This window comes from Solanum lycopersicum, chromosome 3 (genome assembly GCF_036512215.1).
Source record: "Solanum lycopersicum chromosome 3, SLM_r2.1".
Lineage (NCBI taxonomy): Eukaryota > Viridiplantae > Streptophyta > Magnoliopsida > Solanales > Solanaceae > Solanum > Solanum lycopersicum.
Genome location: NC_090802.1, coordinates 29,042,802 through 29,059,896, shown reverse-complemented (window position 1 = coordinate 29,059,896; position 17,095 = coordinate 29,042,802).

Here is a 17,095-nt window from a genome sequence, read left to right as displayed (position 1 = left end):
CCCGACTCGTTGCTCTAGATTTTTCTCAAAGACCTGGTATTTATTAGGCGGAGACATATTCTCCAGTGGTAGATGCAATCACCTTCAGATATCTCCTAAATCTAGCAGTTCATGAAAACTTGAAATGCGTCTAATGGACATTGTCACAGCCTATCTATATGGCTCATTGGACCACAACATTTTCATGAAAATTCTTGAAGCATTCAAAGTGCCTGAAGCATACAAAGATTCAAGAGAAACTTGTTCGATAAAGCTTCAGAAATCTCTGTATGGATTGAAACAATCAGGAAGGATGTGGTACAATCGTCCGAGTAAATATTTATTAAAGAAAGGGTACAAAAATGACCCGATTTGTCCCTGCATTTTCATTAAATGGTCGAGGTATGAATTTGTAATAATAGGTGTGTATGTCGATGATTTGAACATCATTAGCACTCGTAAAGAGCTTTAAGAAGCTGTTGAGTGTCTGAAAAAAGAATTTGAAATGAAAGATCTCGGCAAGACAAATTTTTGTCTTGGCCTACAGATTGAAAATTTGTCAGATGGAATACTTCTTCATCAATCAACATACACAGAAAAGATGCTAAAGCGTTTTTACATGGATAACTCACATCCATTGAGTGCTCCAATGGTGGTAAGATTGCTTGACATCAAAAGATCCATTTCGACCTCGAGAGAATGATGAAGAGCTTCTTGGTGATGAAACTCCTTATCTTAGTGCGGTCGGGCACTAATGTACCTTGCTAACAATACTCGACCAGATATCTTTTTTGCAGTTAGACTAAAAGATTCAGTTCCTCCCCAACAAAAAGACATTGGAATGGTGTTAAACACATACTTCGATATCTTTGAGGGACCATGGACATGAGTTTATTCTATTCCAATTAATCCAAATCAGAATTGATTGGTTACGCAGATGCAGGGTATTTATCAGATCCGCAAAACGCTCGATCACAAGCAGGCTATTTGTTTACATGTGGAGACACGACAATATCTTGGCGATCAATAAAGCAAACGTTGGTAGCCACTTCTTCAAATCATGCAGAAATAATAGCCATCCATGAAGCAAGTCGAGAGTGCGTCTGGTTGAGATCAATGACCCATCATATTAAGGAAATGTGTGTTTTTTCATTGAAAAAGAATATACCAACCACAATGTACGAAGATAATGCTGCATGTATAGCTCTATTGAAAGGAGGATACATCAAAGGAGATCGGACAAAGCATATCTCACAAAAGTTCTTTTTCACGCATGATCTTCAACAAAATGGTGAGATAGAAGTTCAACATATTCGTTCAAGTGATAATCTTGTTGATTTATTTATTAAGGCATTACCAACATCAACAATTGAGAAATTGAGATACAAGATTGGAATGCGCTGTCTCCAAGACATCAAGTAAAGTTTTCATCAGGGGGAGCGAAATACACGTTGTACTCTTTTCCTTAACTATGATTTTGTCCCAAGTTGGGTTTTCCTGGTAAGGTTTTTAATGAGGCAATATTCAAAGCGTATTATGAGATATGTGTACTCTTTTTCCTTCACTAGGTTTTTTCCCACTGGGTTTTTCCTAGTAAAGTTTTAACAAGACACATAAATTATGGATATCCAAGGGGGAGTGTTGTAAGTCCATTGTATATGTGGATGATCCATTTCGAGTTATCCAATAATTAATTGGATTAATGTATTGGTGTTTCCAATGTGATAAGATATCAAGGTGATATGAACCTTGATGATAACTATGTAAAATTTCAAGGTGATCTTTGACTATGATATCTCAACACTATAAAAAGAGATATCATTCACCATTGTATGACATACTTGAATAAGAAAATTATCTCCTCTATCTTATACTTCTTGTCTTTTTCATCTTATATTCTGAGCATTCTTTACAACAGTATTAAAATATTATTTTAATGAATTAATATGCTCATCTTTAGATTGTGGCTCAATTCACTTCTAGTGGAATATAAATTGACACATTAATGACATTTGTTTGCATTACTTATATACGTTGGACCTTTCTCTTTTATTTTAGTATCTTATAATTACTCAACAAATTTTTATAATTATATAATACTTGATTCCAATGGTATGATGTTTGCTCGAAATTTAGGTGTGTTTAGTTTTGATACAACAATATTGAATTATTTTCTATTTTTTCCATCGTACATTATTTTTTATTTTGTACCATGTGTTGTCATAAATTAAGTACCTCTTGTGTTCAACCCAAAATCAATTAAAAATTTACAAGAATTATTCTAATAGTTTATTCAGTCAACTTTATTAAAAATGTTTATTTAGAAAAATTAAGAGTAGAAAATTTTAACTTTTTATTTGAATTGTCCATTTTCATAACATGTAAATGTAATAAAAATATAAATATATCAATGTCGTATTTTAATATGAAATAACTTTATATTTATTTTATATTTTAGGTTTTTATGTAAATAGTGTTTATAAGTATAAATAGTATAGATAGTTTGATCGCTAATAATTCGCCTAAACTTTCTAGTAATAGGCAAAATATTAAAATATATGATCCATCTAAAAGTCAATTTAAATAAAGAATGTGGTTACACATCTTTCTTAAAACATTTAAAAAAAACAAGGATGCGGTGACGCACCTTGTCCACTAATATAACTATTTTCATTTAATTTAAAGTACACTTATAAATAATTATTAGTTAAAGTGTGGGGAAGACAAGTATGTCTCCAAATGTCATGACCAAGAGTGCAGTTATGCATCTGAGTTCAGACCAAATAAAAGTTCAACAGTAAAAATGTGAGCAAGTTGGTCTGAAAATAATATATCCCAATTAAAAACAATTAAAGTATAAGTCAATAAAAGAGAGCGTGCGAGAAACACGGGACTCGAGATATGCCTAATACCCTTCATCGGCCTATAGAATTCCTTATCCGAATTTTTGGTTCGCAAACCATAATAAAGAGTCATTTCCTATTGATTAGGGATTAAACAAAAAGGTTACTTGGAATACCATAATTCAATTCCAAGTGGTGACTCCGGAAAAATAATATAATTTATTAATCAATAACATTATTTAACTTGGAAAACCCTTCTGCCCTCTACGCGAAAAAAAGGGGTGTCACATCTCTGGCGACTTCGCTGGGTTATAACCAGAATTTGAGCTTCGTTATATGACTTTTACCTTATTTTATTACTAATTTTTGTATATATTACATATCATGACTTAATGTTCTACTTGCAACTCATTTATTGCTTTTTATATTGTTGAGCTATATTGAATTGTTTTATCTCAGCTTACCTAAGGAGTCTATAAAAAGACTTTACACACATTCACAGAAATGCAATTATGCATCTTACTTTCTTTTGAGATAAAAATGGAGTGTCTTGGCACCATGTGAAGGATATTTAATCACACATTTTTGGCGGGGTTGAACAAGCAATTAAGTCAGAATAACACTGCTACCGATAAGTTGCCCCACCCTAGCTCGAGTTGTTCACTCGGGTAAGCCAATCTAGATACCTATCTCCTTCAGGTTTGAACCTACTAAATGTATAATATGGACATGGTTATCCGTAGAAGACTCCGAATATTTGCATTATTTGCATGTAACTTAGTGAGTCTCTAAACAAGAGTTGGGTACATTAAGGAAAAGTATTTCTCTCTTACTTGACTACTTAGATCATTTTATGTGCTACATGAAAATTAATTTATTTAGAAAGTCTCTATAATTTAACTTATTTTGGTGTTACTACTGCAGTAAAAATATTATCTTGCAATTTTTACAAAAACAAAAACAAAAAAAGGAAAAACATAAAATATCTCTTGTTTTAGGAGTTATCATAACTTTTCAAAAAGGAAACACAAGTACCCCCTAAACATATGCCTGAAATTGTAGAGAAACACTTATACTATACTACGGTCCTACTACCCCCTGAACTTATATTATTAGTAATTTTCTACCCCTTTTCGGTCTACGTAGAACTAACTTTAAAAAAAAAGCAACCAGCGTTGAGCCACAAGATAGTGACACGTCGGACGAAAAAGGGTAGAAAAATATTAATAAAATAAGTTCAGGGGGGTAATAGGACCTTAGTACGTATAAGTGTGTCTCTGAGATTTCAGGCATAGATTGAGGGGGTACTTGTGCATTATCCCTTTTTTTAAAAAAAAATGAAAGATTTCTCACTGAACAAAAGATTTTAAAATAATATTTAAATTATTTTTGTATAATTAATTAAAAATAAGAAAACTTAATCATACTTTGAGAAATATTGCATTTGTCAAGTCAAGTATTAATATCTATAAAAAAATTAAAACGTTCAATTTGAACGAACTATGCACACCTGATTCTCGATTCGATGATATACGTAGGCAACCTTTCTCGATTTTGGTGATCTTTGAAAAAAATTATTAAAAAAAGAGAAGTACTTCTTATAAAAATAATGTTGTGTTTACAATATTCCTGAACTACATCAGACCAGATTCTTGCTTTGATAAGTGACATAGGCAACCTTATTATTTTAAAGTTTTTTTCTAACAAAATCTACAAGAAAGTCCTAGTCGCAAAAACTGAGCCAAAAAGATGAAATGACTTTTTTAGAAAAAAATTGACTTGGTTGGTAAATGTGCATAAGAAAATTAATAAAGTATTAAACTATTTGATAAGACGGATTAACTGTGTTGTGACCTATGAACTTCTTTTGGTATCTCTTTATATATTTATGTTATACTTCAGAAATTATTTTGCTTAAAGTTCAGGCTAAACAAATTCGACCTCATTATTTCGTGTGTATTGTGTGGTGAGCTTTAGATATAAAATTTAATGGAATGACTTTTGATCCAGAACTTGACCTAAATGTGGGTTAAAGTGAAATTGTGAGTAACATTTAACTTGGGAAATAATTATAGGATTTCTTTGATCCGATTGTGTCTTTCAAGCCTACAAAATGACATGTTATCCATGGGACTCCCATTTCGAGCCTAAAACATTTTTATTTAAATAACCACAACTTCACATATATCATTTATAGTCCATAAATGCACTATTTTTGGATCTCACCTCCATGTGTGCACTATCAATTAGATACACAGTGCCTGGACTTAAGTTGAATATCAAAATGAAAAAATCAAGTATGTGCAAGTTCAAGAAAAATAAAAAAAAACTAGGATTAAAAAATAAAATGAGAGAAGATGGAAAAAAGAAAGAAAAAATAACGGAAAAAATATTTCAAGAAAACAAAAGACCAAATGCCAAAATGAAAAAATATTGAAAGTGGTGCAAATTTTAAGGAAGAAATAAACAATTTACCCCAAATGAATATCCTACCTTTCTCCAAACTACATTATAAGACAATAAACAAGTCCTATTTGATCCCATTTTGTGTGATTTCACATCAACGGATACTTACACAAGGGCCAAGAATATGATATTTTGAATCTCATACATTGAATATTGTTTAAAGCGTGAGTGACTTTGATATAAAATTTCCTAAGATTGAAACACTTTATTGTGCAAAGTAGGACTTTATTTGTTGCAAGAGAACTTGAATCATGAAGATATGAATAATTTTATCCCTTAACATAGAGAAGATGAACTCAGGTAAATACTTAAGTATGTTTGAAATACCATTTGAAATTATAGTGATTACTCAAACTTGACCTCAAATTTGTATTAAAGCAGTTGAAGATAACTCATATAAATCATGGTAATTGTTGGTACCAATGAAAGTCAAAACATTGTCAACCATGAACTGATTCACTTCTCAAAAGATATTTTTTATAGGAAAAATCAAGAAAAAATAAAAATAATTTTAGATTTTTATGAACTACATTTGACCTGATTCTTCTTATACAAGAAACGTAGGCAGTGTCACAATGGGTTCGGTCTCGCAAAATATAATCTTATATCCTCAAATGATAAAAAATGGATCATCTTTTTTTAATAAAAAAAAAAGATAAATTAAAAAGACTTTCAAAGTTCCTCAACATAAAAACTGAGCATATTTTTATTTGTTAAAAAAAATGTGTATATGAAACAAAAACTCTGTCATCATTCATTTTTAAGGAACAACTCCATAATTGCATATTGTTCTGCATTTCTTTTAGGAACATGTATTTCACATTCATTACTAATAATTCACAAAAAAATATTTTCTAGGGCAAATTGGACTAAAAATAATATTGTTGTGATTCTAAATGATGATTTTGTTTAATAAGATATTCTTCAATAAAAAAATTAGAATTAGCAGGACCCTCCTGGATAATGAGACTAGCAAGACCGTCCTAGATAATAGGATTAGTAGGACCCCCTGGATAATGGACTAGCCGGACCATCATCATAATGGAATTGGCAGGACCCTCCTAGATAATGGGACTAGCAGGACCTTTATCATAATGGAATTAGCAGGACCCTCTTTGATAATGGGACTAGAAAGTCCCTCCTCATAACAGGACTACCATGACCCTCCTAGATAATGGGACTAGCAGAACCCTCCTCATAATAGGATTAGTAAGATCTCCTAGATAATCGGACTAGAAAAACTTCCAAGATAATGAGACTAGAAAGAACCTCTTCATAATGAGATCCAAAGGACCCTCCTGGATATTGGGACAAGCAGGACCCTCTTCATAATGGAATTAGCAGGACCCTCTTGGATAATGGGACTAGAAAGTCCCTTCTCATAAAAGGATTACCAGGACCCTCCTAGATAATGAGACTAGTAGAACCCTCCTAATAATTGTATTAGTAGGACCCTCCTTATAATGGAATAAGAAGGACCGTCCTCCTAATGGGATTTAGTTTAGAAGGACCCTCCTCATAATGAGATTAGAAGGACGTTCCTCAATAATGTGATTAGCAGGACCCTCATTATTATGGGATTTAGTTTAGAAGGACCCTCCTCATAATGAGATTAGAAGGACGTTCCTCAATAATGTGATTAGCAGGACCCTCATTATTATGGGATTTAGTTTAGAAGGACCCTCTTCCTAATAGTATTTAGTTTAGAATTTCACGATCCGAATTCTGGAATCCGAATCGCAACCAGCATAGTTGCCAATCCGATCTTCTTGTATTCATCACATTCGTACATTTAATTTTATCGGAAGATTTATAACTTTTTGCTTATAGTTGAAGTATACATAGACTTCATATAAACGCGTATTTGTAAGGAAGTTCATTGCTCATACATCAACCATCTATTTATGAAATCATGCAACTTGAAACAAATAGAATCTCATGCCATAAGTAATACTTGCCAAAACGGCATCATTACAAGTGTCTGAATAAAATAGAAAAGAAACACTTGTGGAACATACCCCACCAGTTCAAACCTACTACTAAGCAAGAAATATAAAGGCAGGCATCCTCTAATGCACGAGGACCTACAAAGTCCGAATGAAATCTCTGAGTCTGAACAGCTGCAATGATACCCTCAACGTCCACTTGAGCCTACACCTAAATTAAGAATAGTGTATGGAATTAGTACACACTTGTACAAAGTATGGGTACATGTAGCGATACATAACGATAATGCATGAACAAGAATGACTCTTCCTAATCAACATGCTTCTTTAGGAGGTCAAGTCTCTTGACTTGCCTAATTCGTAATAGGAAGGTCATACCATGAATATGTCACACATCATACATATAAGTTCATATAACTTACATTTCATGTTTCGTGTATTATACATTTCATATCCACGAGACCTTGGAATTATGGACATAGCATTAAGACATCTGAAGTGTGGGCCCAACATATGAGACCTCAACCCGAGGGCCTCCTTTAACAAACACAGAGTACACTTCATTCGTTCATATCATTTATTCATGGATGATGTAAACACCAACAATACCTACAATGAAGTTTGAGACTCTCATTGGGATCATGAAGTGCAATGATCAAGAATAACCTAATGTCATTACTTGAATTCGGTATCACCTCATGATCATATAAGTGGATATCGTGCAAGACTTATGCATCTTGTACATTTGGCCAAGGGGACCCAAGTTCGATCCCTAGTGACAGCATTTTATTTTATTATATGTAAGACTTATGAGCCTCGCAATTTTGGTCAAGAGAACCCGTGGTCGAATCTCTTGGGCAGCATTTTATTTTTAATTTTTATAGTGTTAGGTATCTTCATATATCCGGCCAAGAGAATGCGGATTGAATACCAGTGGCCTCAATTTTATTATTTTATTTTGTTGTGAGATTTATCTGTCTCAAACCTTTGGCCGAGTAGCCAGGTTCGAATCCCCTTTGTCACACCATTTTTTCCCTTTTTATTTAAGGCTTTTTCTCTTAGTGTTAGGACATTAAGGTCTCATTTTCAACCCTCAATGGCAGCATCTATTTCTCTTCATTTTTACTAGTGATTAGCTGAAACTATACTCAATTAACATATGCCTTTAATTCACTTTCTTGCATTTAGCCTAGGCATTTAGCTTAGAGTTTTACATGTACTTTTAACCAATTCGTTAAGGACTTCACTTTCATTTTCTTGTTCATGAACATCACGATTTCTTTTTTGAATGTTAAACAAATAACATTACATAAACACATAATTCACAATTTCTTCAAGTAAATCGTAAGAACACAATTACGAAAATATAACATGCTTTGTGCATATATGACATTCAACATTCGGGTGTACAGAAAAATCATAAAAAGTCCGAGAACACACATTGCACACAATCACAATCATTCCTAAAATCATCTACCAGAAGTCATACCAACGCATGCATTAAACGTTCATAGGATCTAATGACAGGGGCATGCAACGGGGACAACCTTAATTTATCGATTGGAATTGAACTGAGACTTAAGGGGCTCTTGGGAAAGAACCAAGAGAAGAAAAACCATACCTTTTTCAGCATTAACAACCAGATACAACCACACGTCCTAACCCACACACAAACATTTCTTACGAGCTTTGATTCTTGTTACCAAGTGAGATTCTTTATGTTTTGCAGGACCCTCCTCCTAATGGTATTTAGTTTAGCTGGACAATTCTCCAAATGAGATTTAGTTTAGAAGGACCCTCTTCATAATGGGATTAGCAGGACCCGCTTCGATAATGGGATAAACAGGCCCCTCCTGGATAATGGGATCTAGCAGGACCTTTATGGACAATGGAATCAGCAGGACATTCCTACATAATGAGATTTGGTCACTTTCTCCTATGATAAACACTTCCTAGTCTAGGACCGTTATTTTTATTTTCTCCTAGGATAAACACTTCCTAGTCTGGGACCGTTATTTTATTTTCTCCTAGGATAAACACTTCCTAGTCTGAGATCGTTATTTTTATTTTATCCTAAGATAGACACTTCTTAGTATGTAACGTTTTTTTTTCTCCTAGGATAAACACTTCATAGTCTGAGACATTATTTTTATTTTCTCCTAGGATAAACACTTTCTAGTCTGAGTTTATTATTTTATTTTCATTTTCTAATAATTCACGAAATTTCTCTAGTAAAAATTAGGGAATATATATATATATATATATATATATATATATATATATATATATATATATATATATATATATACATACATATATATATATATATATATGTGGTTCTCAGGTTTCCTCAAGAGACAAATGGATTTGAAATTCAAGAACAAAGTCTCGACTCTTTTTTTAGAATGATCAATTCCATGATGGTCAGAATCAGCTTCTTCAATGTATGTAGCAGCCTGACTTCCTCACATCTTTTACCAATCAACTTTCAATCAAGAAAACATGTAGTCATTCAAGAGCAACTTCAAATTGTCATTTTGAAGAGTGTCAAAAGCTCATTCTAAGTGACAAGTTCAGCCTCCAATCAAATTCAAGGTTAAGATACTCACCCAAAAATCAGTGTGATATCTTAAAGTCAAGATTCAAATGAAGACTCAAGAAAAGATGCATAGATAGGAGCTTGTACCTTTATTTATCTTTTGACTATTAGCTTTCAATTTTTTTATATGTAATGATAAAAGCCCAGGCTTGGAGCCTCTATGGAACCTCACTTAACTTCTAACTATTTACCTCATCTCCTTGAACTACATGTTACCTGATTCCCATATAACTGGGGATATGTATGTTAGGATCGAATTCACGCACACACAGTAGATGAATGAAGAATACAAGAACTTTCAAGAGAAAGAGATGACAAATCTAAAGAGAGAGAGAGAGAGAGAAAACCCATTATTTTGTGGTAAAACCCCGTGAGTAAAATTCCACGGTGGTGAGGTATATTTATATTAATAAATCAGAGTATTTTTGGTTACAGAGAATAAATAGGAAAACCTAAAATAGAGAATAAATAGGAAAACCTAAAATTAATCAGGCTCCACTACCTAACAATTCTCCCACTTGGAGACTGACTTAGTCATCCAAAAAATACATTCTCAAAAAAAAAATCTCTTCATCATCAACATCTTTACCGCACCTCAACATCTGTAGCAACAACTACAGAAGACCAACCGAGGTTGTACATAACCTCAGTTTCCCAACATCAACACATTTCGTCAACATGTCTGCCGGGTTCTTTGCGCCCTCTATCTTCTCGAAGCACATATCACCATCCTCCACTGCCCTGCAAGTGAAATGGTATCGCCTTCTGATGTGCTCTGTCTTCGAATGATATACTGGATTTTTCACCAACTGTTTGGCACTCTGGCTATTTGAGTAAAGAATCTTCTCGCTCTGCTTCTTTCCCAATTCCTCAAGGTAATCTGCCAGCCATATCATCTCTTTCTCAGCTTCAGCTATTGCCACATACTCAGCTTCAGTAGATGAAAGAGAAACACACTTCTGAAGCCTGGACATCCAACTCACTGCTGTTCCACCTATACTGTAAATGTACCCGGATATACTCTTTCTCGAGTCAACATCCCCACCAAGATCAGCATCCACAAAACCCTGTAGAGTCACCTTGCCTTTGCCAAATAAAAGGGAAGTACTGGATGTACCTCTCAGATATCTCAGAAGCCACTTTACAGCTTCCCAATGCTCTTTCCCAGGGTTCGCCATGTACCTGCTAACTACTCCCACTGCATGTGCTATATCAGGTCTAGTGCAGACCATAGCATACATCAAACTACCAACTGCTGAAGCATATGGAACAAGTGCCATGTGATCACGCTCCTCGACAGTCTTGGGTGAATGCTCCTTTGACAATTTAAAGTGATTTGCCAATGGAGTAGTCCTGGGTTTAGCATCATTAACCCTGAATCTGCTCAGCACCTTCTCAATGTACAACTCATGAGATAGATTAAAAGTGCCAGCAGATCTATCCCGAGAAATCTTCATCCCCAAAATCTACTTTGCTGGACCCAAATCTTTCATCTCAAACACTGCAGACAACCTTGTCTTCAGATTGTTAATCTCCCTCATACTAGATCTTGCAGTCAACATATCATCCACATACAAGAGTAGAACGACATATGAATCAATGTATTTCTTGAAGTAACAACAAGGATCCTTTTCAGCTTTGCAGAATCCACTCTTGGTCATGAAGGAGTCAAACTTCTTGTACCACTGCCTTTGCGCTTGCTTTAGGCCATACAAGCTCCTGGTGAGCTTGCACACCATGTGTTCCTTGTCTGGAACCACAAATCCTTCCGGTTGCTGCATATAGATCTCTTTGTCCAGATCTCCATGTAAAAATGCTATTTTTACATCCATTTGCTCTGGATGTAAATTTTCCGATGCAACAATACTCAACAGAATTTGTAATAGAGGTTAACTTCACAACAGGAGAGAATATTTCATCATAATCAATACCTTTCCTTTGTGAATATCTTTTAACCACTAAACGAGCCTTGAACCTTCTTTTGCCATCTGGTTCAGTCTTGATTCTGAACACCCACTTGTTCAGCAAGTCTCTTCCCTGCAAGTAGCTCAGTCAACACCCACGTGTCGTTCTTTTCAAGTTACCTCATCTCATCATCCATGGCTTGCTCCCACTTGATCGAATCCTCCACCTGTAGGGCCTCATCAAAAGACTCTGGTTCCTCCTCATCAGTCAGCAATTGATAGTGTAATGAAGGTGAATACCTATTTGGTGCCCTGATGGATCTGGATGATCTCCTTAACACCAGCTCAGGTGTAACTTGCTGCACTTCAGATTCTTCAGTAGGAGTTGGTTGAGTATCTTCTTCGACATCTCTGGGGTTACTCTTCTCTAACTCAACCTTAACTCCCACTTGCTTTGTAATCTCTAGAACCTTCTTCTCTCTGTCCTTGTACAGGACAGACTCATCAAATGTCACGTCATAATGTCTCAGGATCTTTCTGTTCTTGTTATCCCAAAACCTGTAACCAAATAAATCAGAACCATATCCTATGAAGTAACACTTCACAGCCTTGGCGTCAAGCTTGTCTCTCTTTTCCGGATCAACATGAACATAAGCAGTGCAACCAAAAGTCCTCAAGTGTGAGTACTTGAGTTCTTTTCCTATCCACACCTCCTCTGGAATCTTAAACTCTAAAGGAACTGATGGTCCCCTGTTGATCAAGTATGAAGCAGTGCTCACAGAATCCGCCCAAAGTGTTTTGGGCAGCCCACAGTCTATCTTCATACTCCTTGCACGCTCATTCAATGTTCTGTTCATCCTCTCAACAATTCTATTCTGCCTTGCCTTACAAGGAACTGTTCTCATAAACCTGATTCCCTCAGCTGCACAGAATGCCTTGAACTCTGATTTGTCATACTCTCCTCCATTGTCAGACCTTAGCCATTTGACTTTCAAATCGGTCTGATTCTCAACTTCAGCTTTCCACTTCTTGAAAGTTTCAAACACATCTGACTTATGCTTCAAGAAGTAAACCCATACCTTCCTGCTGAAATCACCAATGAAGGTAACATAGAATCTGGATCCTCCAAGTGATGATACTGGAGATGGTCCCCAAACATCTGTATGGACTATTTCCAACCGCACTTTCTTTGGCTCTCTACGTGTCTTTGTGAAGTTTACTCTTTTCTGTTTGCCCATAACACAGCTCTCGCAAAGACCCATATCAAGTCTGTTGTGCCACAGACATGAACCGGAAGCACCTTTAGCAACAGCGGCCATGCTTATACACCCTGCAGTGGTGTACAAGGTTCAAGATTTGGTGCCACGAGCTACTACCATAGCATCTTTCACGATATTCTACGAACCTTTCCCAAACGCTGTTGCATATCCCGTGCTATCCAACTGACCAGCAGAGATCAGATTTTTCTTGATCCCAGGAATATATCTGACATCCTCCAATGTCCACTGGTTTCCCGAGGTAGTCTTTATGCAAACATCCCCTTTTCCTTCAATCTCTAAGGCTTTATTGTCAGCAAGATATACCTTTCCAAAATTTCCAGATTTGAAGTTTTGGAACAACTCCTTGCTTGGAGACCAATGGAAAGATGCACCAGAATCCAAAATCCATGATTCAACCGGGCTGTTTACACTAAGGATTAGAGCATTCCCAATGTCCTCTGCTGAATTTACAGAATCATTGTCATCTCAAAATTTCTCTTTTCTTTGGCTTTGTACAGTTCGTCCGAAAGTGTCCTTTGTCTCCACAGTTCCAACAAGTTACGTTTGATCTGTACAGTGATTTTTCTCGATTCTTTGATTTTGATCGACCGTGTTGATTTTGGCCTTTCGTCTTACTTCTTCCCCTTCGATCAACACTGAGAGCACTGCCCGATGAATCTCCCACTTCTCGTTTGCGAATACTTTCGCTAAGAACAACATCACGGATTTCATCAAACTTCAGTTTCTCAGATCCACGGGAACTGCTAATCGCAGCAACAACAGTATCCCAAGACTCCGGCAGAGATGACATCAAAATCAACGCCTTAATTTCATCGTCGAAATTAATATCCACAGAATTTAGTTGACTCACAATCATATTCAACTCGTTTATATGATAAGAAACGAATCCATTCTTAGACATCTGTAAATTGAACAATCTACACATTAAATATACCTTGTTCATAGCCGATGGTTTTTCATACATGTTTGCCAGTTCCTTCAACAGACCGGACGTAGTCTTTTCCTTCACGGTGTTGAACGCCACATTTCTTGACAAAGTCAACCGGATCAACCCTAGAGCCTGGCGATCCTTGAGTTTTCACTTCTCCTCCCTCATAGATTCCGGCTTCACCCCGGTCAACGGTTCGTCAAGATCATTCTGGTACAGATAATCTTCGATCTGCATCTTCAGGAAACTGAAATCGGATCCATCAAACTTCTCGATTCCAAGCTTTGAACTATCCATCTTCAGTGATCGTGTTGAATCTCCTTAGCTCTGATACCAGTTGTTAGGACCGAATTCACACACACACACACTAGATGAATGAAGAACACAAGAACTTTCAAGAGAAAGAGATGAGAAATCTAGAGAGAGAGAGAGAGAGAAAACCAAATATTTCGTGGTAAAACCCCGTGAGTAAAATTCGACGGCGGTGAGGTATATTTATATTAATAAATCAGAGTATTTTTGGTTACAGAGAATAAATAGGAAAACCTAAAATAGAGAATAAATAGGAAAACCTAAAATTAATCAAACTCCACTACATAACAATGACGGCTATCCAAAACAAGGACTTGGCTGCATATTTGTCTTTCAAATAAATGTCCGGTTAAAACTTGTCACTTGTCTAATTATTTGTCTGAAAACTCTCCATGTTTCCAATCAAATAGGGGCAAACTGTAGACACATAATTTTTTTACCAGACATAATTTTACACTATTTTTAATTCCTTAAATGTTTATTTTATATCTAAGTTAGACATTTTAATTTATCTTATTTTAGTAAGTTTATTTTAAAAAATTTTAAAATAACAAAAAATAATATATTTTAATTTAATTTTAGTTTAATAAATAAGTTTGCATTTCTTAATTATAATTTGTTAATGTTACTCAACTTTTATTAGTTTAAAAAGCATTTAAATATAGTAATATATTATAAAAAAAAGTATTTAAATATAGTATTATATTATAAAGATAATAATAACGTATACCCACTACGCCAACCCACCTATACTACACCCCATTATCCAATTCCTCACTGCCCACACCTCAACCCAGTACCCCACTCCTACACACTACAATATGCACTACATATATACATTAAACACATACAAAACAAAAAAAAGAAAAGAAATGAACAACAGATAGTAGAAAAGAAAAAAAAGAGAAAAGAAGAAAAAGAAGGAAAAAATCTGAAAAATAAAAACACACGCACAAAAAAACGAAGAACACAAAAAAAGATAATTTCTTTGTAATCAAAAATCAGCCAACATACTCACATTCTATAGATATTTTTCTTTCACTCACAAATAAAGATTAAATTTGAGGTTTGTTTTCGTGGTTTCGAATTTTTTGCTTCTGATTGCTAGTCCTTTGTTCTCGTTATTTAATTTTCATAAGAGGTAACACTTATTTATATTTTATTTTTATATAATATTATGTCATGGTTGTGCAAGAACTGAATCTCATATATTGAAACTCAAATCCAATATGTTGAAAGCCCTAATATTTCTTTGATGTTAGAATTCCACTTATATTGATCAAAAGTCTTATTTCATTAACTATATAGTAACAATGATATAATACATTATTATTTCTTGCATGCTTATTATTTTTACTTTTTAGCAAATTCCTTTCTCGTCCATCAATACAATTTGAATGCCTATACCACTAAATAATAAACTTGTAATTATTTTTCATTAATGAATACTTTCGTGGGTATAAAAAATATAGTAGCATAAATAGGGACTACTAATTAAGAGGAAAAATAATGAATTTCTTCATAACTAGAAATTTAATACCATGCATAAAGGGGTAAACTAGTGATATAAAGTTGCAAGCTATAAGAGAAAATGAGTGTAAGTCTTTTATTTAATTTCTATCGCCCTCATGTTTTTGTTTTTATTTTTATTTTTATTTTATAATTATAAACTAACAATATTCTATTTATTAGTCGTTGAATTTTGTGTAAAAAACATATGAGATTTATGTATAGAAAGAATTACAGTGTAAATTGTCCATTCTTAATGTTTTTTAGTCATTTAATTAGTTTTATGAAATGACTAGTTAATGAATAGTTATTGTTGTGAATTTTTTGAGTAATTGGTATTAAAATATTATTTTAATGAATTAATATGCTCATGTTTAGATTGTGGCTAAATTAACTTCTAGTGGAATATATATTTAACACATTAATGACATTTTATTGTATCACTTTTATACATTGAACCTTTCTCTTTTGTTTTACTATGTTTTAATTAGTTGGAATTATTTTTATGATTATATAATATTTGATTTTAATGTTATGATGTTTGCTCGAAATTTAGGTGTGTTTAATTTTGACACAATAAGATTGAAGTTTTTTCTATTTGTTTTACATTATTTTTCATTTTGTACCATGTATTGTCATCAATTAATTACAACTTGTGTTCAACCCAAAATCAATTAAAAGTCTTAAATAATTATTCTAATAGTTATTCAGTCAACTTTATAAAAAAATGTTTATTTAAAAAAACTAAAAATTGCAAAATTTTACTTTTTATTTTAATTGTCCATTCTCGTAACTTGTAAATGTACTAGAAATATAAATATATCTTTGTCATATTTTAATATAAAATAACTTTATATTTGTTTAACATTTTAGATTTTTGTTATGTAAATAGTCTTTTATAAGTATAAATAGTATAGGTAGTTTAATCGCTAATGATACGCTTAAACTTTCTAATAATAGGCAAAATATTAAAATATGTGACCCATCTAAAAGTATGTTTTGATAAAGAATGTTATTATACACCTTTTTAAAACATTAAAAAAGGCAACGATGCAGTGACGACCTTGTCCACTAATATAATTGTTTTTATTTAATTTAAAGTAACACATATAAACAATTGTTAGGTTAAATGTGGGGATGACAATTATGTCTTCAAATGTCAAGACCAAGAGTGTAGTTATGCATCTGAGTTGAGACCAAATAAAAGTGCAACAATAAAAATATGAGCAAGTCGGTCTGAAAATAATATATCCCAATAATAATAAATAATTAAAGATAAGTCAATAAAAGCGACTGTGACACGGGACTCGAGGGATGTCTAATATCTTC